The 27,121-nt window shown below is 46.5% G+C and overlaps 1 pseudogene; it reads right to left on the bottom strand.

Moving 5' to 3' along the window:
• Positions 1-100: 100 nt before the first annotated feature.
• LOC123191897 (uncharacterized) lies at positions 101-8,466 on the bottom strand (annotated as a pseudogene).
• Between the last annotated feature and the right edge of the window lie 18,655 nt (positions 8,467-27,121).

Raw genomic sequence — 27,121 nt, 5'->3', positions numbered from 1 at the left:
AATATCACGTAAAAGGACATGAATAGGCTTCTATCCTTGTTGGTTGACTTTTGGTTCCATACTTTGTTGTTAATATACACCTTCAAAAGTTCAAAGCAACTTAATAGTGATCGACCGTTGGTGAATGCAAAGGCATTTCAAATATGGCGTCATTGTCATACTGAATATCCATTCCTTCAGATTCAGATATGTATGCAAGGCTTTCGAACTGGAACGCGTTGCACATGCGACGCGTACCATCTCCTTTTCTGCTACATACAGGTTCCTCGGCGTTACTGTTGGGCTTTGGCACAGGAGACCGAACCCATCTGCAGGCCTTGGCCTTCTCTGTCCCATTTTCAGTTACATTTTGGAACCGTACTCCACTCCACACTGAAGAAAGCAGCTCGTACAGTCAACAAGAAACAGGGAGCTTTATTGTGCCTCACTTTGATGAGAAGTTTTACCGTTCCTCACATTCCCGACCACGGCTCCAGCAAGCTTCAGAATCAGCTTGACCAAACAGAGACTTGAAGTCGGCAAAGCAAACAATCACTGACAGAATGACTCCAGACCAGGAGCAAAATTCTGTGGAGATCCAACAACCATACCAAGATAGAACAGTACAGACACACTGCATCACAAAGATAGTCTGAAGCATCACAAAGATAAAAGACAATGGGAAGAAATGAGCTCATTAGGATGTAGTACCAAGATAACACAGTACACACACTGCATCACTCGTATCACAACAGGAAACTAGTAATCGGCGACGGTACACCAGGTTACAGGCTTGCATATTCAAATCTAACAATTCAGACACACATTAGGTGTCTGCCGCGAGGCTGTCCTGACTTCTCAGCCTGGATGATCAACAGATGAATTTAATTAAGACTACCCCCACATATCCTTCTCGTGTCGTCAGACGAGAGCTAATATTACGATCTCTGAAGTGCATTATTGTAGCTACAGATCATATGTGCATGGTGTAGCAAGGAAATTCCGGACTGAACCAACCTGTGTAACAAACAACAGAACGCATCTTTCGATTTATATCTTGATGAAGATCAATCATCTTTTTTGGTTTGCAGGAGGAAGAGGAGATGATTTTTTTTTTGAATTTTCACCGGAGTGGAAGGGGAGCCCTTTCCACCACCTGAATATATTTCGTAAAGGGCTAAAAAGCCACCCGAGAATCCAGATTTACAAGGGGGGGGGGGGGGGGGTGTGAGTGGAGGGTTTAGGGCAACCCTCCAGAGCAGCAACGGCGCACAAGCTTATCTAAGGACAGAGAACCACACGTCGATGTGGGGCTGATCGTTGGTTTTCAGACGGCCACGCCAGAGAGCCGCGTCGTCCCGGCAGGCTTTGATGGTAGCAGAGAGGGACATCGTCTCCCCCTGGAAAACAATGGCATTGCGACGCTTCCACAGCCGCCAGCAGCAAAGGAGGATGAAGCCCGCTGGAGAGCTGTCGCCAACAGCCGGAGACGCGTCGAAGCAATGAAGTGCACGAACCGAACCCGCAGCAGGTGGCAGCCCGATCCTACGCCAAAAGAGGAGATGATTAACAAACGAAATATTTATATCTCATCCAAATTGGTTTGGATTTGCTATTTCTTTGTTGTTTCAGTGCAAGAACTATTTCTCAATTGCTCGAGTCGCATATCACCACTACAATTGTACAAATACGTTTTTTACGCAACTTTAGGTATTGACATGTTCACATTCTAATCTCTGAATCTGAAGTCACCCATAAATATGCAAATATATGATTAACCGCTAGATAAATAATTAGCGTTCATGATATTATTTGGTTTACTAAGAAACTTCTCCTTTTACGAGAATACTTGTTCGTTTTTCATTTCTTAAAATATCTTCTTTAAATAAACACAAGGTCATTGTAAGATTGCTCCAAGTGATAAATGACGGGCTCTCTATTTGTAGTTGCTTTTTCTTAAACTAGTCACATTTCTAGTTTTTGTATCCACATCTAACTACCATCGTCTACAAGTGACTGATACAACCCGTTTTTCTGTTATCTCTATGATAGTGGAACCCGAAAAAAGGTGATGGTATAACCACAGACTAAAAATTGCACTTACAGTTTACTACTACTACCCAACTGAGAGTGCAATTTTATGTGAACTTTTAAAAAAAATTGGGCAACTTAGAATTATCAAAAGTGAGTCTATAAACCATCCTGTTGCTTGCTTGTACTAGAGTGTGCTTGATTGTATTTTGTTTGACTTTGCTGCAAACGAGTAGTAACTATGTGCAGAGCATGTCTGGCTAATACAACTGAATCATGAAATATTCTTCACTTGATACTTACTAGTATAATTTTAAAAGTCTTCACTGATTTTCTTGTGTTGGATATTTTTTTTGTAGAACTTTCTTATATGTATAAAAAGCCTGTAAATTGTAGTACAAAATTACGCATATACTAAAGTCAAGAAAATTCAGATATGTACAAATCTCGAAAGCAAAGGCATGAATAGATTTCTTCTTGATAACTCAATATATCGCGCAAAAAGAAAACAGCTCCTCCGATTGTACATGTAGTCATAGGCTTCGATGTTCTATCCTTGTTGGTTGACTTCTGATTCCTTATATGATGCAAGTATATGTGGGTTGCTCTGCGCAAAAATATTGATCAAGCTTTTGTGAAATATCGATCAACCTTTTGCTGGGAGTATACACCATCGAAGTTCAAAGCATGCGAATATTGATTAACCTTTTGTGAATGCAAACGCATTTCAGATATGGCCTTATTGTCATACTGAATATCCGTTCCTATAGATTCAGATATGTATGCAAGTGAACTGGAACACATTACACATGCGAGCCAAGGAGGGCAATGAATGAAACTGGAGCGGGACATACCAGCTCTTTTCTCTTACATACAGGAGGCCATATCAGCTCTGTTTCCTCGGCGTTACTGTTGGGCTTTGGCACGGCAATATGAACATTATGACCAAACCCATCTGCAGTCCTCGTCTTCTCCGTCCCATTTTCGGTTACATTTTGGAACTATACTCTACACTGAAGAAAGCAACTCGTATAGTCAACAAGGAACAGAGAGCTTTATTGTGCCTCACTTTGATGAGAATTTTTATTTTGCCTCACATACCCGACTACTGACAGAAATAGACACCACAAATCTGCAAAGCAAACAACCGTCTTTGGATTTATGTCTTGATGAAGATCAATCATCTTTTTTGATTTGCAAGAGGAAGAGGAGATGAATAAGAAATAGCCAGACATGGCGGTTTACCTGTAATGTGAAGTATGCTGGGCAGGGCAGCTTGATTACCACCAGGGACAGCTGGTTCTGGAGTGAGCACATTTTATGAGGGTATGTCAACTCTGGGGATATATCGCACATGATTTCCTCAAAAGCAGCCCGGCGATATATGTTGTGTGTGTAGAAACATGAGCTTAACTTGGCGTCCAGGCATAAAGGATTACATCAAGTAATTACGACTTTTAGCTTGCTTGTTGCTAGCAGCCTGCATTGATCGGCGAGGTCCTTGCTGCATAAGTAAATTTCCAGAAGTTCCAGAAAAAGTGGGAGGCCTGTTTCCGGCAGCCTTGAGATGCCCCGACAACCGCGTATCTCCAAACTCTTGAGGGAAGGAAGGTCGTGCAGCCCCGCAGGAAGATCTACGAGATCAGAACAAAAGGAAAATCGGAGCTCTTGCAGGGACTTGTGGAGCACAAGCGATAGCTCTTGTTCATCTGTTAGTCTCGTCACTTTCTCGAGCTCAGAAAGGACTAGGCGTTGCAGGGAGGTGAGGTGGTTGCAGAATGACGTGGTAAGGAAAGATGGGTCATCGATCTTGAGCGTTTCCAGCCGAGAGCATAGCCCATAGACCATAGTCCAGCCTTGAAAAACTCTCCAAAGATGGTAGCAAGCCAGGGCAGCTGTTGAGTGTCAAACCCTTGAGGCTGCCAAGGGATTGCAAGCCCTCTAGTGCGGTGAGCGATGCACCGGTTGCAATCACCAATTCCTCCAGTGCCGTGCATGAGTGCAGCTGTAGAGATCGCAAACCTGGGCTCTGCCATACCTCTTAACTTTTTAAGGCTAGTGACATCGCTTGGGAAGCAGGGGTGCAGCGTTCCTTGGGAATGGCCACTGCTTCTAAGTTCGCCAAGTGAGTTTGGGAGGAGCCATCTTCCGTTTGTATGCACCAACGACGAGAGCAGGCTGGGGTGGTCCAAAATGATTAACTTCTCAAGGGAGGTAAATCCAGAGGTGCCTTCCTTGCCCCGGTTAAATGTTAGACGAGGGCACGTCTCAATATTTATCCTCTTTATAAGGGGGATGAGATTTAATGGAATGTGCGAGAGTCCATCTGGAGCTAACCCGTCATCTGGATTTCCTGAGCTTTCTTCCTCTTTGGAGGATAAACACAATTCCTCTAGGCATGGTGCATGTAAGCATGTTGCAGCATTAGAGAGAGCCACTTCCCTGCTATATCACAATACAAAATACCGAGACTTTCAAGAGGGGAATGCATTGTAATTTTCAGCTGGCATGTCTTCATGGGTAGGCTCGGGTATCTCATCTGATGAGAAAAAAATTTCACACTCCCTTATTTCCAAGCTCGTTAAAGAGACGAGATAACTAAAACCTTTGAATGAAATAGAACGTAGATTCCGGCAACCATATATCACCATCGATTTGAGATTTCTAAGATTGCGGAACATCAAAATTTTGTCATCCAGTATCCTCAAGCTATCGCAAGTTCCATCAAAACCATCAAATCCACCATCATCATCCCCAATGGATAACTTTTCACTAGATGATCCCCCCATATACGAAAATGATGAAACTCCACTGATGAGGAAATCGGAACAGGCGGTTGAAGGTGGAAGAGGCGGCAACACCTCCAATTGAGGACAATCGAGAAGCATTAATTTTTGAAGACCATGCAAGCATGACTGCCACATGATTCCAAAATTATCATTGTTCTCAAGCAGATCAAATCCCTTCAGTGCTTGGCAGTTCACGATCTCCAGTAACCTTAAGCTAGAGCTCAAACCCTCCACAGAAGTGCTTGAGCATCTCACTAACTTCGGCATCTTAATTAAAACTAGCTCCTCCAGTGAAGGAACCAATACTTCTATTACTTCTGTCATACTTCTCAACTTCAGCTTTGTAAGAAATGGAGACTTTCTAGAGATGGAAGTATTCTCCATCCTCCACAGTCATCAAGATGAAGCGTCCGCAACGAGATAACTGAGAGATTGCTGGCAAGCCAAGTTGGTGAAGTAGTACCATTATAACCAGATATCTCTAGATGCTTCAAGTTCATATGTGGTTCAAGGCCCTCAAGCACCTCTGTTGTCGTATCCACAGAAGGTTTGGGACTTGGACCAGTAGCATCCATCGGAACATTATTCATATAAACTCCAAACCATTCTAGGTACTTGTAAGCATAATATTGCCGTGAATGTGTCCACGACAAACTCAACTCTTCTAAATTGCTTTTGTCTTTCAATTTGGCTCCACAAGACTCATCTCCACTCTTAACATTTTCAAGTTGAGACACACCAAGCTGTACAAGCTCATTCATGGATTGGAGTTGCATTATCTCAAAATCCCTAGAATTTTGAACCTTAAAATCATATAGCTCCTGAAGAGATGTCATGCCACCAATGTTAGCAATGGAAGAACATCCTCCCTTTTCTTCAATAAGATGTCGCAGGCAAACAAGATTATTAATACCCTCTGATACTTGAGGGTTAGCGGTTGAACCAATATCCAAGACTTGGGTATGGCAAAACCTGCTGAAATTTTGAGAGAAAGCCTCCTCTTCCTCAGCAGCCTTAACCTTTAAATAGCGTAGATGTGTATTATTTACCAAACAGCACAAAAAGGAATTAACCTCCTTGGATGTTCCAGACATTTGCAACAGGCGTAAATGCTGTGCATTTTGGAATATATCTTGGAACAAATGGAAGAAGGAATTGTCATACCGCCCAATTAATACCAGTGTCCTCAATCTTCTCATGGATGTAACTACACTTCGCAATTTTTGTTCAAACTTCTTACTACGAGGTATGCTCCCATGCAAATCTTTGTTGTATGCAGGATCAATTACTATTGACAAATGGCGCACAGTTGACATCATCTCATTGCACTGTAGACCATCTATAGTTGCACACTCATTTCTTGAGACCACCCTCAAAAAATCATACGTAAGATCACATATAACATAGTTTGTTTGACAATTTGAATGATAGAATGAAAATGTCTCTTCTATTCCAACTTTCTCAAAGAAACCCATATTCGTTAAAGTAATCAAATATTCCCACCCCGTCTCCTCCAGCCTCTTACTTGAATGGGTCCAGTGGACAAATCCCTGAGCAATCCAAATATAGACTAAATCCTTACCGAGAAACATATATTTGTCAGGAAATATAGAACAATATGAGAGACATTGCTGTAAAGGGTAGGGCAACTCATCATAGCTCAGTTTCAAAGCAGACATGATGCCTCCAATGAGGCTCAATGATTTCCAGTGTTCTTTCTTGAGAATGTTACTCCAGTGACCAATGGTAAGATCATCTTTTAATAGTCGCCCTGTACTTATTGCTGCTAGTGGGTTGCCCTTTAACTTGTCTGCTATTTCCCGTCCAATAGTGCTCAGATGCACATGATTCCCATCACCAAATGCACATGATTTGAACAATAACCAGAAATCATCATTTTTCAGTGCGCCTAAATTAATTGGCCCAGCTGTTCCGATCATATTTGCAACAGACGGTTTTCGGGTCGTCACAAGAATGACATTGCCATTTGAACCGCTGGACTTAAATGGAGCCACCAGCTGGTTCCATCGGCAATCGTTCTTGTCATCCCACACATCATCCAAAATAAGTAAAACCCTCTTTGATTTGACATGACTTTTCAAGTTCTCCTGAAGCCTCGCAAAGCAGTTTGTTCCTTCATGTCTTTCTGGAGAAACAAAGCTCAACAGCTCCATTGTGAGCCTCATTTCGTCAAAGTTGTGAGACACCGAAATCCATATCCTATGGTCAAATAGACTTTCCTCATCTGGATCATTGTATACAAGTTGAGTGAGAGCCGTCTTCCCAACACCTGCAATGCCTACAATAGGCAGAACAGTTATACTATCAGATTTGTTTTCTGCGATCAACTTCATGATGTAGTTCCTTTCTACAACTCTCCCATACACTTTTCGTGGAGCGAGACTTGATGTTCTTCGGTGCTGGTTTGCGGTTGTACTCGCGCTGTGAATCGAACTCGAAGCAGAGTCTAATCTATATAGCTTCAGAACCTCGCTCACCTCCCCTCGGATGACCTGTAACTGATCTGTTATTTGTTGCATCCTGTTTGATAATTCGGCTTTGTCCCAAGGGGGTTGTGTACTATTAGCTGCAGTGATTTGGGCCGGCTCCTCACTCGTTCTCCTCCTTTTTCTGCCAGATGAATCACCGACTAGAACGGATGTTGCATTCGCAGTAGCATCACCGGTGCTGCAGTAAGAAAAAGACTGTCAAAAATGTGCTACATATTAGAACCATAGCGGTCTCTTAACTTTAGACAATGGACGGATCACTGTTGTACGGTTAAACTAGTGTACATAACGAAATTTAAAAACACGCCGATGCGACTATGCAAGGTATGGCATTCTTGAGCAGCCTCGACGGGTTTGGTGGCTGGTCGTTGTTGTATTGTTAAACTAGTGTACATAATTATTAATGACATTGGAAGAATCATCCTTCTATTTTAAAACTGATGTATGCAAATGATTTCAAAAGATAATTGAGATGATGCAAGATTGTTTAGCTACCTTGACGGAATTGGTGGGTCACTATTTTGTTCAGCTGGTTTCTTCTTACAAATCTTGTTATGGTTGATCATCCCGGAGGTCCCGTTCAGGGTTGCGCACTTGACCTCTGTGAGACAATGCTTACATCTCGCTCTGACAGGCTTTTCGCTGTCATCTTCTTCTGTAACGTCAAAATTTTCCCACGCCTTGGACCGTCGTTTCTTGCCGCCACGGCTACTGGTGGGTATATCAGAATTGCCCCTTGATGGATCTACTTGGTCTGGTGCGTGCACGCCTTCAGGATCGTCAACTGTGGCTGTGCCAAAAACAACATGTACAAGAAAATCAAGGGGAGTCGGCATGATCCTGCTTGAATCATCGTCAACTGTGGCAGTAGGCGTACCTCCTTCCACCAGCTGTTGGAGCCTGTAGTAGTCGAGCTCGTCGACAATGTCGTCGGCGTCGTACAGCAGCTCCTTGAGACGAGTGAGAGACCGGGACAACGGCCTGTTCCCGGCCGCCCTCCCCTTGACAGCAGCCACCACCATCTCGACTCTCTCGGCCTCAGACTGAAGCCTCTCGACGTCGTCGGCAAGCCCGACTTGCCGAATCCACTCTTCCATCTTGTCGACCAGGAGGGTTGCAAGGATGGTCTGCACCAGCCATGCAATCGCAGCCTCCATGAAATCCGGCAGAAGCAGCTCGTGCGATGGTAAGTGGAGGAAAGTACAAGGAATGTAGAGGGGAATCAGCTGAGCAGAGAAGAAATGCGATAGGAACTACTCCCTCTGTAAACTAATATAAGAGCGTTTAGATCACTATTTAGTGATCTAAACGCTCTTATATTAATTTATAGAGGGAATAGAAACTAGGGTGTCCACTACATGGCAGCTGTTCTTGCCTAGGTGATCACGCCCGTGCCTGCCGGCCGGGTCGTTCTCGCGGGCGATCCAGTCCATCGCAAGTTCGCAACCCCCCTCCTCTTTCCTTGTACCTTCGTTCGTGCCAATAGAGTCCAGCATCGGCACAACACCCTCACTAATAAACAAATTAAGATAATATTATACTCCCTCCCTTTCATAATATAAGAGCGTTTTTGACACTACACTAATGTAAAAAACGCTTTTATATTATGAGACAGAGAGAGTATATGATAAATCATCCACTAGGACGTACAAGTTGTACGTTTTATAAAAGGACCAGTTACTGGGTCGGACCACTAACAAGAACCGAAATAGTAGAGCCGGACGTTGCTTCGGTACAACCTCCTCGCTAAACGTATAAAAAGCAATATTATATTTTCGACAAAGGGTGGATTTTATTTGCTTAAAATGAAGCATCAAGAGGATGCAAAGATAATAAGTACACACGCGGCCTCTGAATAGTTAGGATACACACAACCAACATCAACGCACACACACAAAATCAACACCAGTAAAATAGCAAAGTCGTATAAGACCAAAGCTATGCATAAGTGAGGCAAAAAGAAAAATCCCCAAAGCGATCATATATGCGATCGACAAACTACAACAATGACCATATTCGCACCACCATCTCATGACACCACATGTATGAAGAGGTTCTTCAACAGCAACGCCTTTAGGAATGGGGCGACACTCAAGCGCCGTCATCACTGGATCCAACCAACAATGCTAGAATCTAGGTTTTCACCTAAAGAATCAGTCTGGGCATATCCGAGCAATGCTTTCAACAAGGTAACGATGTAAATAAAACATCACCATCGCCAATTATGGCGAACTCAGGTCTGACCTAGGCTTTCACCCCGGAGCTCGAAACCGGGTGCTAGAGTAGCACCACCATCGAAGTCATGTGTTCTCACCACCATTTTTCTGCAATCCCAGCAGCTACATATGAAATAATCGCCTCCACTGCACAACCACCCCTTTGCGTCAAGCCGTTGTCCATAATTTGCATCTCATCGCTTTAGTCAACCACCAGATCTGGAGAGATGAATCATCCCGAGGACCTTCTATGACCACCGCCGTCGTGGATCCGTAGGAAGTCGATCCAGTACAGTCTGCAGTCACCACCATCCGGCCAATCGGATATGTATCACCACCACCAATTCACTACAAAAAAAGACACATCCGTGACATTTTGGGCCGAACAAATTTTTTTTTCTGTCATACTTATGACACTTCTATGACGATAATTGTGAGAAAACCCGGTATCATCATAGATATGGTGGGGTCCTACTTCTATGACAAAAAATCATGACAGAAAATGGGCTTTTCGTCCTGGGCGGGCCGGAGACGCAGCTGCATGACATTCTTTGGGCCGTCCATGACGGAAAAAACCATGGTAGAAGCGAGGGCGCGGAAAATATCGGGGAGTCCTTGGTTACGGTGGGTGGTCGGGGCCGAGCGATGCGCGTTTCTCTCGTACGTACGCGCGTGTGTGCGAGGCGTTGGGCTCTAACTGAACCCGAGCGAGGCGTTGGGCTTTAACTGAATCCGAGCGATTGCACTGCAGGCTACACGTTACTGAACCCGAGCGATCGATCGATGGCTGTTAACTGAACCCGATCGAGCGATTCCTTCGCTACTGCTGCTAACTGAAGCCGATCGATGCTGCCTCTGGATGAACAGTGAGCGTTGCTGGGGGGGTTTGGATGAACAGTTTCCGGCGGGGGTGGATGAACAGGACCCCGTGGCGTTGCCTCTGGATGAACAGTGAGCGTTGCGGGAGGGGGGGGGTGGATGAACAGTCCCGGTGGAGGTGGATGAACAGGACCCCGATCGTTCGAGCCGGTTGGGGCTGGATGAATAGGACCCCGTGGAGGGCAGGATGAACAGGACCACCCCGTGGAGGGCAGGATGAACAGTAGACAGTGGAGAGTTGGATGAACAGTGGCCCGTGGAGGGGTGGTTGAACAGGAGCCCGTGAAGAGGGCTGGTTGAACAATAGCCGGTGGAGTAGCGCGCGGTGGAGGCTGGATGAACATGAGCCCGTGGATGAACAGTCACAGGTGGAGGCTGGAGGAGGTCGACGGTGGATGAACAGTAGCCCGTGGAGGCTGGAGGGGGTCGACGGTGAAGATGAACAGTATCCCGTGGAGTCCCGTTTTGCGGTACGCCACACCCCTCCCGATGAACAGGACCCCCGTTTCGACCGTAACGCTCCAACACAAGTCTGTTTTCTCCGTTTTGCGGTACACCACACCCCTCCCGATCAACAGGACCCCCGTTTCGACCGTAGGAGGTTCGTTTCCTCCGTTTTGCGGTACGCCAGACCCCTCCCAATGAACAGGATCTCGTTTTGAACGTGGCCGGTCGAACACAAGGCTGTTTCCTCCGTTCTGCGGTACGTCAGGCCTCGTTTCCATCGGATGTTCCGTCCAAGCCCCTCCGATGAACATGACGATGCATTCCGCTTCGACCCAGCCGGTTGGCTCCCCATGAACACGACGACGACGTTGTTTCTCCGTTCCGACCCAGCCATGTACACGAGCCCTGGCCATACGTATGCGCGAGTAGGCGTTCGAGATCCTGCCCGTATGTACGTACATGACCGTATTTTTTTTCTTGCACACTGGCCGATGTACGTATGTGTACATGCTACGTGCGTGCCTCTACTACGACACGTGCGCGCCTCTACATCGACCAGTATGTACGTACACGTTCGCGACCAGAATGACAACGCTACGTATGCTTCGACCAGGTGGGTCCCGACTGTCAGGCACTTCCTTGCCTGCGAAGATGTAGCTGGTGGGTCCCAGCAGTCAAGGGGGCGAATCGTTTTATTTTTGCCCGGACGCACTTCCTTGCGTGCAAAGATGTAGGTGGTGGGTCCCAGCAGTCAGGGGAAAATGTTTTCTTCACGAAATACAGTGGCCCGTTCGGTGGGTCCCCGCTGTCAGGTGGAGGAATAATTATTTTGCGCGTAACAAAGAGGCACTTCCTTGCTGCGGCCGTGGACCCAGCTGTCAGCCTCTCCATGTATAGTCCACGTCCGATGAAAGCCGTTCCTTGACCACGTTGACCACACCGCGTCGAGAGCACCAGGGCGGTGGACGACGGCGAGGCCTAGGAAAGGGACGATGCGGAGCCGGGAAGACGCGGCAGTGGATGCCCACGCGTAGAGGAGTATGAGGGTTCACTGGTTCGCTGTGGTGTGAGGCTGCCGTCGCCACAGAATAACAGGGGTTGTGGGTGAGTAGAGGGATGGCCTGGCCAGCGGTGGGAGTAGTAGGGGGCGGTGTGGCCTCCGCCGCATCGCAGCTGGCCACGGGAGGCAGGAGCACGAGGCACGACCGACGCTGGTTTGGGCGGCTGGAGCAAGAAGACCAGAGGTTGAAGAAGCACTACGGTCGTTGGATGGACATCGTATGGTCACTGGAGCTAGAATCGTGCATATTGACTAAGTTGACAAAGCCCTCCGTCCCCGTCAACTTAGTAGGCCCATAAGTCAGCCTGCCACTATACCGGGTCCCAGCTAGCAGGGGGTATTCATTTTTTTGTGCATAATAAGGAGGCACTTCCTTGCGTGCGAAGATATAGCTGGTGGGTCCAAGCTGTCAGCGGCGGTAATGTTTTTTACGCGAAATACAGAGGCCCTTTCGGTGGGTCCCAGATGTCAGGTGGAGGAATCATTATTTTGCGCGTAATAAGGAGGCATTTCCTTGCATGCGACCGTAGACCCAGCTGTCAGCCTTTCCACGTACAGTCCACTTCAGATGCATGTCGGTCGTTGACCATGTTGACCAGGCCGCGCCGAGAGCACCAGGGCAGTGGACGACGGCGAGGCCTAGGAAGGGAACAAAATGGAGGCAGGGAAGACTCGGCAGTTGTTTCCCACGCGAAGGGGAGTACGACTGTACGAGGGTTTAGTGGTTCGTCTGCCGTTGCCGGAGAATAACAGCAGGTGTGGGTGAGTAGAGGGATGCCTAGGCCAGCGATGGGAGTACAGTGGAGCGGTGAGGCTTGCGCAACAGCACAGCCGGCCGCGGGGAGGAGGGAGCAGGCAATCCCGCCGGCGCTTGTTTGAGCGGCTGGAGCAGGAAGAGCAGAGATTGAAGAAGCACGACAGCCGTTGGATGGAAATCCAACAATCACTACTTGTGCGTCAACCTTTTTTTAGGAAAGTCTCAAATATGTGGAAAACAGCATACAACCCATCTGCCATTATTTCTAATAATTTACAACCCATTTGCTAATTCTTAAGGTTTTTTTGAGCCCATATTCTTTTTGTTAGCATTACATCCCATATTGTGGCCACGGTTAAAAAATTATATGAAATTTTGCATATTTCGGTGTGGTCCAAACTATTTTTAATCTCGAAATTTCGAGTCACATTCAAACTGATTTTAAAAATAAATGTATATCAATATAAAATCCAACAAATTATCCACGCATAAAAATCAATGCAATTTAAAATCTCAAAATGAAAAAAAGAAATTTGAAACTAATTGCCGGTTTGATGTGTTTTAAAAATGTACAGGCCATTTCTCATTACTGATAGGTCATTTTCTCGGCCAGCCGAATGAAGCTCTCCTCGTCTTGAAAGATTTTCAGCCCAACAGGCCTGACAAAGCGACTTACTTGGCAAATCACAAAAAAACTGGGATGTGGCCGTGGACCCAGTTGTCAGCCTCTCCACGTACAGTACTCTTCCGATGGAAGTCGGTCGTTGATAATATTGACCACGTCGCGTCGAGAGCACCAAGGCGGTGGACGATGGCGAGGCCTAGGAAGGGGACGACGCAGAGCCGGGGAAGACGCGGCAGTGGATGCCCACGCGGAGAGGAGTACGAGGGTTCACTGGTTCGGCTGTGGCGTGAGGCTGCCGTCACCGCATAATAACAGGGGGTGTGGGTGAGTAGAGGGACGCCCTGGCCAGCGGTGGGAGTAGTAGGGGGCGGTGAGGCCTCCGCGGAATCACAGCCGGCCACGGGTGGCAGGAGCACGCGACATGACCGGCACTGCTTTGGGCGGCTGGAGGAAGAAGACCAGAGGTTAAAGAAGCACTATGGCCGTTGGATGGACATCATACAGTCACTGGAGCTAGAATCGTTCATATTGACTAAGTTGACAAAGCCCTCCATCCCCGTCAACTAGTAGGCCCACAAGTCAGCCACCCACTATGGTGGGTCCCAGCTAGCAGGGGGTATTCATTTTTGTGTGAGTAATAAGGAGGCACTTCCTTGCGTGCGAAGATATAGCTGGTGGGTCTGACCTGTCAGCGGAGGGAACGTTTTTTCGCGAAATACAGAAGCCCTTCCCACGTACAGTCCACGTACAGTGCGTAATAAGGAGGAACTTTCCTTGCGTGCGACCATGGACCTCGTGGGTCCCAGCCGTCAGGCTCTCCACGTACAGTCCTCTTCCGATGACTCTCCTATGTTGACCACGCCGCGCCGAGCGCACCGAGGCGGTGGACGACGGCGAGGCCCCAGACTGGAACGACGCGGAGATGGGGAAGACGCGGCAGTGGAGTCGCAGACGGAGAGGAGTGGGAAACTTGACTAGTTCGGGTGCGGGGTGGGCCTACACTTGGCAGAGAATAACAGGAGGTGCGGAGTGGAGGGATGGCCTGACCGTCGGTGGGGTAGCATTTCGCTAAGGAGCGCAAAACAATGCCGCTGGATGCCGAAGGCTGGAGCAGGCGGTCCCGGCAGCGCTGGGGGAAGAAGACGAGAGATTGAAGAAGAATGCCGGCCGTTGGATGTAAATCCAACGCCTTCTTAGGCTTCGACCTACTGGCCCACATGTCAGCCAGTCCATTTGTTTTTTAGTCCATTTGGTGGGCTAGGTGAAACAATGATGTAGCATCTATGCAGCTCGTTTATATGTATGGTAGAATTTAAAGCCCATTTGCATTTTTCTTGAAATCCGGGACTTGCTGGGTTGGGTGAAAATATCATGTTGGGCTAGACGAAGAAATGTTATAAAAACATAAACACATGATTGCACGTCTATTACTGCATTGGTCAGTAAAATCTTTGCAAGCTTATACGCAATCACTAGAAGTTAACTTGCCAAGTTATATATAAACAATTATTATTATTATTTTGTAAGAAACTTATGAAATAAAATATCATTTAAATTTGATGAGTTAATAGTACGTGGGGTATTATTATTTTTTAAGCTAGACGTGGGACAGTTGAGTTAGTTCTAGGGAAAAGTACTGGGAGAAAACTCAGTTTACATCGAAAAAGAAAGTGGGAGAAAATTCAGATATAGGATTAATGAAAACGAAAAATAGAACTGAACTGTATAGGAAGAGGATGAAAGATTGAACAAAATAAAGAAATACAAATGGATAGGTGGTTGGTCCCATATGTCTGTGTACGAGACCTGTTGGATCCACCTGAGAAGGGGAATATGTTGGAGGAAGGAGATTCAAAGCACGGCAGCCGAGTGAACTAGTTTTTTTAACAGACAAGTGAACTAGTTACATACATAAGCAAATAGCCACTAAAAAAGCAAATAGGTTAATTGGTTTTTAAAAGAAAAAATTCGGACAAAACAGATAATTACGACACTTAGGCTGATGCATAAAACACTCAGATGATAAAGGTGCTTATAAACAGATAAAGTACAACATCTAGACCTTCCTGACACGCTTGATCATGACGCTGCGGCTGTCCGTGTACTCATCGGTTACGGGAAGCAGACACGCCCTCATGTCCAAGATCTGCTTGTACATGTCGTAGCATGCGTATGCGTCCTTGGCCGTGTAGGTTATGTAGGTTAGATTCAGAGCTACCTCCCACGTGTTCAGGTCCTTGGTATCGTTGTCTTCTTTCATGTTGGCGTATCAGGGGTCGATGATGGTCTCAGCGAGGTCAACCACGGAATCCTTCTCCTGCCCGTTGCTGATGATCTTGTATTGCTTCTGTATGTCGACAAGCTTGTTGCACCAGATGGCCGAATCTCCGCGTTCTTGCTTCTCTCCACCGTAGTGAAGGTGCATTCGGCGCTGCCGATGAAACGGGTGAATGCTCCAGAACCTCTGATGGCCCTACAGAAATGGTAGATGAGAACCTCGTCCCGCACACATACCTGGGCGACGGCGATCCGCTGGTCCCTGTCAAGAGACGAATGGATGGGCACAAGGTCTAGTCCTGCAACCTTGTGTTTTCTTGTCCTGTAGGTACTGCTTGAACTCGACGAGGCAGAATTTCACCGAGTCCGGATCGTTGGTGTACATCACATTCAACTTGGTGCAGCCATAGAACTGCTTGAACTCACCATATCCAGCAGGCTCACCCACTACAGGAATCAGCTACTTTGCCGTTAGCCATGGCAGACGGCAAAGGCACGGATGTATGACGGCAAAGGTCTTTGCCGTCCGCCGCGGACGGCAAAAGGTGACGGAAAAGTAAGGTTCGGCAAAGAGGTACTTTGCCGTTTGCTTCGGGCGACTGACGGCAAAGGAGCCTTTGCCATTAGCAGCGGACGGCAAAGAGTGCAGACGGCAATAAGTGCGCTGTTACTCCGTTAGGTGGTTAACGGCAGGCCTTTGCCGTCCGCTGCTGACAGCAAACTTCGGAAGGCCTTTGCCGTCCGCCTTGTGATGTCAGCCGACGTCACTACACGGCAGGCCTTTGCCGTCCGCCGCTGTAGGCAAAGTTTTTGCTCTTTGCCGTCCGCCGCGGATGGCAAAGCCTTTGCCGTCAGCCACTGTAGGCAAACTGACCAAATTGGTCAGCCTCCCAGGAAGCACAGCTGCCTGCCACATGGCCTCTTTGTCGTCCGCTGCTGATGGCAAAGAGCCCTTTGCCGTCGGTGGCTGACGGCAAAGAGCCTATATATTGTCTCTTTTTCTGTTTTTTCTTAATCCAACAATTTTCACAGCAAATATATATGACATATATAGATATATTTAACAGCAACCATATCACATATCCAGCACATAATTCCAATTCCATATACATATGACATAGCAAAGTTTCATCAACATATATAGCAAGTTCCATCCATACACATTGTTCCATATACATATTACATAGCAAAGTTTCATCAACATAGCAAGTTCTATCATAGCAAGCTAGATACAATGCAAAGTTTTAGCAAAGAAAAAGCAAGCACTCCATCATAGCAAGCTAGCTTCCATGAAGTGAGTGAAATCTGCAAAATGGTAAATATGAAGTTAGAAATAGGTGAATAGAACAAGAAGAAGACTATAACAAGAAGTATATGTCATTTATGACCTAACTTAGGTGGAATGGATCATTTATGAGCTAACTTAGGTGGAATGGATCATTTATGAGCTAACTAAGTTGAAATGGGTTGTTTATAAGCTAACTTAGTTGAAATGTATCATTTATGAGCTAACTTAGTTGAAATGGGTCGTTTATGAGCTAACTAAGGTGAAGGGCATCATTTTTGAGCTAACTAAGGTGAAATGGATCGTTTTTGAGCTAACTAAGGTGAAATGGATCGTTTTTGAGCTAACTAAGGTAAAATGGATCGTTTTTTAGCTAACTTAGTTGAAATGGGTCGTTTATGAGCTAACTAAGGTGAAATGCCACGTTTTTGAGCTAACTAAGGTGAAATGGATCGTTTTTTAGCTAACTAAGGTGAAATGGATTGTTTTTGAGGAAACTTAGGTGAAATGGATAATTTAAGAGCTAATTTAGGTGAAATGGATCGTTTTTAGCTAACTTAGGTGAAATGGATCGTTTAGGAGCTACTCTAGGTAAATTGGGTCATTTTAGAGCTAACTTGGATAAACTGGATCATTTATAAGCTAACCTAGGTAAGATGGGTCATTTTGGAGCTAACCTAGGTGAAATGGGTCATTTTGGAGCTAACCTAGGTGAAATGGGTCATTTCAAAGCTAACGTAGGTAAAATGGATCATTTAGGAACTAATATATGTAAAATGGGTCATTTTAGAGCTAACTTGGATAAATTGGATCATTATAAGCTAACTAAGGTAAAATGAGTCATTTTAGAGCTAACTTAGGTAAAATGGATCGTTTATGAGCTAACTAAGTTAATTATGCAATTTTTGACATAAGTAAGCTAAGTACATATCGTTTTAGAGCTAACTTATGTAGAATGGATGGTTTATGAGGTCAGTAAGCTTATTAAGTCATTTTGGAGGAAAAGAAGCTAACTCTAGGTCATTATGGTAAGCATATTGTAGGAAATAAAGCTAAGTCTAGGTCTTTATGCATTTGTTAAGCAAAACACTAGAGAAACTTACCGTGATCACGGAGGTGTAGGAGCGGGCTGGCTCGCGCCGGTAGCTGAAGAAGGAGCGGGCTGACTCGCGCTGGTAGCTGGAGAAGGATCGTGCGATGCGTTTCTGGAGTTAAGCTGCACCAAAGATCATTTCTAATGTCTCGTTAGCATTATGACACTCAAATGTTAAGACTAGCAAGTAATTTCCATTCAAATTAAACTCACCGTGCTCCCAGGAGCAATCACTAGCATCGGCGGAGCGGTCTGACCGGACTTCTCGCACACAGACTGCACATTTGGTTTTCACAACAGAGTCATACTAGTTAGTAATGAGACTCAAATGTTAAGACTAGCAAGTAATCTGCAGAAGAAACTTACCACAAGGAGCTCGTACATGGCCCTTGCCTGCATGTCATTCCGTGCCCTCTCCTCCTCCAACATCTTTGTCGTCTTCTCCTCCAACTCCCGCTGCCTCTCCGCCGCCTCCGCCAGAAGTTTCTCCGTTCTATCTCTCTTACTCTGTATAGCAGCCTACAACACCACTCACATGACCATTTGTAATCATTGATAGAAGCACACACAATGTAATGGAGAAAGATAGCTGAGTACGTATAACTAACCTTGAAGGAGAGTTGGACTGGCCATTCACGAGGCCTTATCTCAGGAGCAGAGCTCGACTGGCGCGCCTTGATCTCCAAGAGAGTGCTAGGACAACGGATAAGTCCATCTCCCATGGCTATGGTGCCATGGGACCTCCCGCCACCAGATATCATCAGCAACTCTGTATCAATGGGACCCTGTCTCGGGTTAAAGTCCTCCCATTTCCTCACCTTCCCCTGATCTCTATATTGCACGAGCTTGTCGTGGGCGGAGATGTTGGTGAAGTTCTTTGGATCATCGAGGTCAGACGCAGAGAATGCCTTGACTTTCTTGTAAGGGCCAGTGTGGGCCATGGCATACAGGTCGTACACCTCTGGCACCTTATCCGCCTTATTGTAGCGTGCCTGAAAGAGAGAAACAAAGTAAATTAGTAATTAAAGGGCTAAAGCTAGCATGATGAATGAATTGCATGAATCATGAAGCAAACCACATACCCAGTTCCGCCCGTACTGAAATAAGTTGGAGCTGCCTTGGTGGTGTGGCACACCTTCCATTTGGGCACATTTGTCCTTGGCCTCTTTGTGGGTGGCCAGCCATTCTTCTAAGCACCACGCATTGACCAACACCTCCCAACAATCCATCCGATCCGCACACAATCTCGGAGGGGCCTAAGTTAGCAAATAGAAACTTGAGCACCAAGGCTATGAATTACTAAATGAAGGAAGTAAGTACAAGGCCTTAAGAATTACCTTCATGTACTTCTCCTTACTCAAGAACTTATCGCGACACTCCTGCTTGGGCTTCTTGATACCACGCCCGGCGTAGTAGTCTCGAACAGCCTGCACCCGAACCTCATGCCATAAGTTCTGAAGTAGGCGCTTGCACTCCTTGTGGATAACATGATCCGCCTCCTCCTCGTATCCCTCCTCACACCTATAGAATGTCTGCAATCAAATGAGACAATATTGATTAGTACAATTAATAACTAGCTAGTTGAAGATTTTTAATTGTGTAAAGGAGCAATTACCCAAAACTTTCTGATCACGACGTCTGCCCTCGTCTTGCACAAGACACCGTCGATAATCTCACCCGGCGGGGCCGGGGCAGCCAAGTAGTGCTCCCAAGTCAATCCAACCTCTAGAAGCCGACCCTCACCAGGCAACGTGACAAACCCCGGGAAGTTTTGCCGAATCAGAACTCCAAGGACGGAGTTGGGCCGACGGACACTTTCATGGTGGTCCCAACCCCTGCAGCATGACAAGGCCAACACATCAGTTATTTGAAGAAACGTGAATGCAGAAGGTACAAAAAGATTAAATGCACTTACCTCTCCCCATCAGGGAAAATCAACCACCCCTGCTCGTGGGTCGCCGGCATGGACGGGAGCCGTGTAGCACCACGCTGGTAGACGTTGCCCCCCCTCCCCCTCCTCATCAGTCGGCTCCCCGCCATCATCAGCATGGCCACTCGGCTCCCCGCCATCCTCAGGCTGACCCGACCAGGTACCCCATCCAGACGTGTGCTCCTCCGGGGTCTCGTGGGCCCAAGTCTCATGGGCCGAAGGCCCGTCGACCCGAGGCTCGTGGGCCGAAGACCTGTGGACCGGAGGCTCGTGGACCGAAGTCCGTGCAGCCTCCTCCTCAGACGAGTCCACCCTAGCAGTCACGTGCTCGGGTGAAACAGCTGGGGGCGGTGGCGAGGAAGGCGCCGTAAGAGTCACCCTACCTCCTCTCCCGCGACCACGTGCTCCACCTCCTCTCTTCTTCTTACCTCGTCCCCTGCTGGGCACCGCGGTCGACGAAGAAGGGCCTGGCGGTGTCGCCATACTGTCCAGCAACGCTCGGCGGAGAGGTGCATGTGGAATGGAAGACCTCGCACCACACGCCGATGAAGAAGGGGCCTCGACGCGCTCCCGACCAGCGCCCACCATCTTTCAACACCTGCCATGACAAAGAATAAACGAAATTAGTACAACATAAAAAAAGTACCGACATGAATAATAATATGTATATCACTTAAGTGTATCATCATCAAGTACAACATAAAAAAATTGAATACCTGACACTACTAATAATCTCGATCAGTATCATCAATAAATGCATAATCATCATCATCACTATAATCAATGATGGGCTCATAGGGTTCATTGGCATCAACATGTGCAAGGCCACCTTGACGTAATCGGTCAAGCATTGACAGGTCATCCGCAGCAGTAACCTCTTCTTGTTCCTCCTCTGGGGTGATGTCGGATTCATTGTCGCTGTCTATGGGGGCGACGGGGCGGGAGGGCGCCGGGGCGGCGGCGGGGTGGTGGGGCGATGGGGCGGGGGGCACTGGGGTGGCGGCGGGGTGGTGCGACGGGGCGGCGGCGAGATTAACTGGGGTGGGAGAGAAAGAGAGAGAGAGAGGGGGGGGGGTGGGGCGCGGCCGTTAACGTTACGTGGGGCCCTTCCTCTTTGCCGTCCGCCCCCCTTTGCCGTCCGCCTTCTTGCTCTTTGCCGTCCGCTAGCAGACGACAAAGAGGGGGGCCGTTAGGTTTTTTTTTGCAGCTCGTCAGTGGGGCCCCTCCCTCTTTGCCGTCCGCTAGCCGACGGCAAAGAATCTTTGCCGTCCGCTAGCAGACGGCAAAGAGCTTCTTTGCCGTCTGCTAGCGGACGACAAAGAACTGGCAGATGGCAAAGTAGCTGATTCCAGTAGTGTACCCCTCGGATCGCCATTGGAGTCTCTTCAAGTGAACGAGTGTGTAGGCGGCGGCAGCAGTTCGTTTTTCAGCTCTTGGGGAACTGGATTCAACAGTAAGTTGAGTGTGTACAGGGGACAACAGTTACTACCCTTCCTTGTCCACTGCACGTCCGGCAGAAGATGCACCCTCGACGCATTCAAATGCCTCCATTAAGAAACCTACTCCGGCCACACATCGGTTCACGAGCGGGTCTGTATTGGTCCTGTAATAACAGGAGTTAGTGGTCACTTTACTTAAATTTAATTAGCTTTAATAGAAATTTATACTTAAAAAAGCAATGCATTGGCTCATTCTATCAGTGCCACAGGATCAACATGCACAACAATTAGAATTATTATTCTCAGGACGCACACGATCAACACATTTGTCGCACTTTCATAAAGATCATACTACCAAGTTTGAACTGTTTGTTATGGTTGTTGTCCTCTGCATCATCATGCCGTGTTTCCCAGCTTGCAAGATTCAGAACCAACAAATAAGATCCAAATAATAAGTACAACAAAGATGCCTACACATCTCATTGATTCCCAGCTTGCAAGATTCAGAACCAACAAATAAGATCCAAATAATAAGTACAACAAAGATGCCTACACATCTCATGGATTCCCAGCTTGCAAGATTCAGAACCAACAAATAAGATTCAAATAGTAAGTACAACAAAGATGCCTACACATCTCACTGATTTCCAGCTTGCAAGATTCAGAACCAACCCATTAGAGCCTTTTGATAAAGTGAATATCGGGATTAAATCCATCTTGGCTAGCCATGTCATACAATTGAAGAACTTGGTGAATGCTCTTGATCGTCACAACATCTGTAGTTGAGTATTACTGTTTGCACAGCAAAAACCAGGAGAGCATGATTTCACTTTAATAGTGGCCTCCTTTACTCAACCTGCAGCTCCACTCGGATGAGGCCTGCCTGGACTTCCATGATTCAATTCATGCGCCTTTTTCTGCAGTTCACCTGAAATGAAGCAAAGATTGCATCATTCAGCTAGCAAGAAGTACTTGCTCTCGTGAGCTGGCAGGTTCTTCTTTAGTAGTTGCACTAAAATTGAGGAACATTAAGGTTGGTTGTCCAGCTCATGTAAGGTGCAACTATAATTTTCTTATCCTTTTGTGCAGTTCCACTAAAATAAAGTGGCATTGTGGTGATAGTGACGGCTCATCTTGCAAAGGCTAATAAAATGTTGCACGAGATTACCAACATAACTTGATGGAGATTTTGGAAACTCCAATCACCATTTTGTGCAGTTTCACCAAAATTGAGAGATGTTTCCCACGTGACATTTTAGTTGAACTGCACAAGACACTCATTCCAAAAAAAAGTGTTTTGTGCAGTTCACCAAAAGGTCACAATAGCAACAAGGTGAAATGAATATCCCTATCTGCAAAAAATATAGAAAGTAAACAGTTACTGGTCAATAAGAATATACGAAACATATACGAAATGAAAAGAGGCATCTTAATTATGTTCATGGCAATCACGCAAGGACAGTAGAAATTTTAAAACGTCAGCAATGCTTCATATTACCAGAAGCATTGCGATCAACAATGAGATTCCTCAGATATGGGGTTACTTTAATGGTGGCATTGCTTGTTTACCAGATACAGTAAATCAACAGCAGCTAAAGAGTTGGTTTAAGGGCATGGGACCGTGGGGACACCAGGACACTCAGCAGCGTAAAGGAGCAACTTACTTATCATACTGGGGAAAATAGCAGGAGTGCCATTTGTAACACAGTTTAATTGCATCTTATCACTGGAGGCATTAGATTAACAATAACACTGGTTAGACATGTCCCTAAGGTAACAGTGTGATCGCTTCATTTTACATGCGCCCTTACATTAACAACAACAAAAGGTTGGTATAAGGACATGCGACAGTGGAGGCATCAGCACAATGTACCTACAAGGAGGCATAAAGTGGTGATGCAGAGTTTGTTCATGCTATGTGAGGGCAGCAAATCTAATCCTGGAGACCTTTTACTATGTGAGGGTAGCAAACCTAATCCTAGAGACCTTGTACTATGTGAGGGCAGCAAATCTAATCCTGGAGACCTTTTACTATGTGAGGGTAGCAAATCTAATCCTGGAGACCTTTTACTATGTGAGGGCAGCAAATCTAATCCTGAGACCTTTTACTATGTGAGGAAAGCAATTCTAATCCTGGAGACCTTTTACTATGTGAGGGCAACAAATCTAATCCTGGACATACTTTGTTGACTTGTCCACTAGCCGCCACTTTCTATCCTTTTTTCAACCAATAATAGATCTGTTCCTTATCCAGTTTGTACTGCGTTTTCCCATTATTTCCCTTTTCAACCAAGAGACCGGTTGGGTATCCAGTCTCTACTACTTTCACCATATTATTTCCTCTTTGAATCAAGTCCTAGATTCATGCTACAACTTTCCCCCCTTTCTTTGTTGTTTGAACAAAGCCCTAGATTCGAATGCATGAAGTAGCTTTACCTCTAATAATACTAAAAATTTAGGTGGCTTTGGAAGAGCTGATGGGAGTAGAAAAAGATGCACATGCAGACACGTGGGGAGCTGGGGCAGTAGAGCAAGGCCGCTTTCGAAGAACTTATACCTGAGGGTCGTCAGGATGTCGGCGGCGGCAGGTCGGACCTGCGGACAATACGGTAGGGAGGAAGAAGGGTCGGAGGACCTCCCGAGCCGGCGCTGTGTCGGAGAGAACGGCACGGGCAGAGGATCGGGCCCGTACGGTAGCTGTGGGTTTCCTCCCTCGCCGGTGATGACCGCGTGAACGATGCACCTAGTCCTCTACACACACCAGCCAAAGGGATCCAGTCGGATCTATGACCAGCGGTGAGCAGAGAGAAAATGTCGCTACCGCTGTCTTGTTTATATCTGGAGAGGATGAGAGAATGAAGAGAGCAACCCTAGTAAAGCAAGCGCACCGGCCCCTGTGTACATATATAGTGGAGTGATTATCTTTTTCTCTGCACAACAAGCGTTTCAATTTGTGTATGTGGCATTAAAGAAAAGAAACTCTCTATTTAAGGTGACTACCTGTACGACTCCTACTTACTACTACTAGTAGTATTATTGTTCACTTGTTCTCCCCGGCCCTCCATTCATTGAACAACCCCACGGGTGAATAAACATACAGTACTAGTATTTATATAGAACGAACAAGCTTGAACTATTTTCTCGTAGTTAAAAGTTGAGGGCGGGGCTTTTCCCGGGCAGTACGCGCGGCAGTTTTCGCATAGGCGGTTTGACAGAGAGGCGAGGAGGTTGAAGGAGTAGCGGATTCAACTTACTTACTGCTGGAAAGGTCGGGCTGTGCGATTTGAACTCAACTAACCCAAAAATATCCAACCAGGAGGGTTAGTTTGGGTTACTGTTTGGATCCACGTGTTAGAGTTAGTTTGGGTTAGTTTGAACTCAACTAACCCCAAAAAAATCTAACCCACCCAAGAGGTGCTTATTTGGGTTAGTTCTTCTCGGGACACTAAAAACACAATTTTCTCTCGCTCTCCCCGCGGCAGATCCCTCCCCACTTCCTCGAAGCTTCTCGTCCTCTCCCTCCCTCCCTCCCTCTAGCACTGCCCATGAAGGCACCTCGCCGTATCCGCGCTCCATCTAACCCTGTCATCCAAACACCTCTTTCGCTAGAGTTACTTCAGGGTTAGTTCAGGATTAGAATCTAACTCTAACCTTTAACTGAGTTAGAGTATACAAACAGGGACTTTGAGAGAGACGAGGAGGGAGAAGCGATACGGGTTGCTGGATTACTAGAGATAGGTGTTGCACGGAAGCCAAGAAATATGGTGATAGCGTGGGTTAGCCATGTACTAGTATGATGTAACTACACTAGGCTGCCATGTTTTGTACTCTTCTAGTCCACTGTGGAGATGATTGGTTGGTTTTATATCTTTGAATAATATAAAATATTATGAGTGCAGACGCTCCACCCCGAGGTTCCTTGCTCCTTCTCGGTTGTCAGGAATCTATGTTCTTCCACTCTATTTTTTTACATGAGCTTTGTTCATCCTTTTGCCAACACGCGACACATCTAGCATCAAGGTGCACGTGTCATGCAAGGATCGTTCCATCTATATGAAGAACACGTGGGACTGGAACTACGAAACGGACATGTACCCAGGAGTGGACGTGCAAACCTGTGTAATGTAGCGCAGTAAGTGAAGTAGAAAGGCACAAATAGTATGAACATGCGTGGCATATAGGCATTTGTCTCTTACTACCACTAAATGTTGTACGTGCAATGCCCGGTGATGTTATGGAGTACGTGACTAAGTACTCTACTACTACTATATTAATTGGAGGCACATATTAGGTTTATATTTGTTTACGTGTATGCCCCGAGACCTTCCAACTAGATGTGTCTTTCTCTCCGGGTCGCACTTTGTATCGTTCATACCACTAGTACAGTAGTACTACTACGTGTGGTCTCCGACCCAGAAGTGGAGACGCTCTACCACGCTCTTCATGTCCCACTCATTTCGCTGACGTGTGCGACATCCAGCACGTGCCGTGTGTTTGGCACTCCTTCATCGTAAGAGTTGAAACGCTAGCATTCATTAGAAATAGAAAATAAATATAAATCACCAGTGATACTATACCACATGGTTTCCTTGCTCCTCGATATCGGAAAGAATACTTCCGCTCGCCGACATGTGGGATGTCGACCATCCTGGTCCACTTGCCATGCCCGCAGAACTCCAAGGGAGACTCACCCCGGTCGTCGCACCGCAGTAATTACTAATGAGCCGTCAAATCACAGGCCCAACCTTACCCACTGTGAAGTTGCTCGGACAAAGGAACCATCATGACTTTGAATTCCGCTTCTTGAAGAGAACTACTATACCAGCAGTACTGCTAGCTACAGTAGTTACTCCAGCAGAGGCCTCCTTTGGTTCATAGGATAGGAATTTTATAGGACTATGAAAATCATAGGAAGTGAGATGACATGCATCTCAATTCCTATAGAGAAAGATATGCCATTTGATGCATAGGATAGGAATTTTTCCATTGAGTCTAGGCTAATGTACTGATAATTTGCTCTAAAAACTACAGTAGTAACTAGTAGTACTGTTACATGCTCGTAATTAATTGGACAAACATACTGGCGACATAGACACACACACTAACTACTAGTACTACTACTTCTCACATGCTGGCAAGACGCCGTCGTTCTCCTTCCCGGCTTTGTCGGCGACACCCCACCGTGCTTGGATCTCCGCCGACCTCTCTGCAGCAGCGCGTGCGTCCTCTTCTTTCTTGCGGCGGCGGGCCTCTCTTTTCTTGAGTGCTTTCTGACTTTTCCGCTCCCTCTGTGCGGCTTTGGCTGCCTCTTGCTCTACCGCCCATTCGTCCTTGGCAGCTTCAAATTCCGCCCACATAGGTGTGAGGTCGCGAGCGGCGATGAACTCAGCATGGCGGGATGCCACCGCTTGCCTACCATTCTATGTGCGGTCGTGGGCGGCGAGGAACTCGGTGCGGCGGGATGCCATCACTTCCTTACCGGTTAGTGTGCGGCGCGGTGGCATGAACGACGCTTGGTGACAGCTCTAGGGTGGAGTGGCTGGACAACCGTAAAGTGCATTGGTTTGTCAAGAGCTCAAGGACAGAAGACGAAGGAAATTTGGATTCCCCTTCAATCCTGGTCATTTATTACTGAGTAAAATGCATTGGCGGTCATTGAACTTGTCTTGATAGCTCACTTTGATCATTGTATACGAGATATGGTGATTATACGGTCACTAGCTCAGCGTATAGCTCCATATTTGTTTGGTTGACCAATCAAACAGTCCGCATGCGCCTCATCAACTTTTGTTCTTTATCTATCT

This window comes from Triticum aestivum, chromosome 2A (assembly GCF_018294505.1).
Source record: "Triticum aestivum cultivar Chinese Spring chromosome 2A, IWGSC CS RefSeq v2.1, whole genome shotgun sequence".
Taxonomy (NCBI): Eukaryota; Viridiplantae; Streptophyta; class Magnoliopsida; order Poales; family Poaceae; genus Triticum; species Triticum aestivum.
This window is presented reverse-complemented; position numbering and strand designations above follow the sequence as displayed.